Here is a 940-nt window from a genome sequence, read left to right on the forward strand (position 1 = left end):
CGACGGTGACGCTCAAAGGTAACATTGACCCGCAGCAGGGTTTGGTTTTAAATTCTGATAAATACATTTACTGTGGCTTCTATGGTCAGTTTTCGTTATTAGTGCGGGTGCGCTTGCCTTATTTTCGACACCGGGTATCGATAAAACACATAATCCAAAACACTTCTTCTCAATACGTTATCACCGCAAACGAACAATAACAGAGACAAATCTCGTTTTTTTTTCAAGTCGAATGTTGACGTCTTCCAGTGCCACGGGGGGGGGGGGGACCCGCTGCGTGGGGTGGAACCTGTGACGCCAATTGCCTTTGAGGTGTGCCAGTGGAATTTAAGGAAGCAAGATGTAGCCAATAAAACATGATTGTCGTGGAAATCATTTGAGAGAGAGAGAGAAAAAAATAACAGTAATAAATTCAGATTCGTTATGGATGCCGTTTGCGACTCATGTGTCCTCACCATCTAGGCAACAAAGCAATTTTGCAAGGAAAACTATCGTGTCCCAGACTTTTTAAGGAAACAGTGGTCAGTGCCAAAATGCGAAACAGTTTTCAACCGTCAGCTCTGTCTCGGGTCATGGCGTGGATAGTTACCCAAAGTTAACTACTGCGGATCTCTTGCTTTAGTTTGGCTCGATCTTGCCGTGAATACGAGGTGAAGATTTTTACTGGGGTCGAAGCTCCATTTAAGAGGACAACGGGAAACCTAAAGCGTGAAATGCGCGTGTAACGGCTTTGGATCGCGTACCCATCCCGCAGAGAGGGAGGGGAGGGGGATGGACTCGAAAAACATGATAAGGAGTATAGGACTAGTGACAAGTGATAATATGCTCCGATAATATGTGATAATAAACGCAGAAACTCGTGAAAATAAACCCAAACCATAAGAGTAAATACCTGGCTCTGCAATAAACGCTTTGTCTTTCGCGTGCGAAACGATATACA

This window comes from Penaeus monodon, chromosome 29, assembly GCF_015228065.2.
Source record: "Penaeus monodon isolate SGIC_2016 chromosome 29, NSTDA_Pmon_1, whole genome shotgun sequence".
Taxonomy (NCBI): domain Eukaryota; kingdom Metazoa; phylum Arthropoda; class Malacostraca; order Decapoda; family Penaeidae; genus Penaeus; species Penaeus monodon.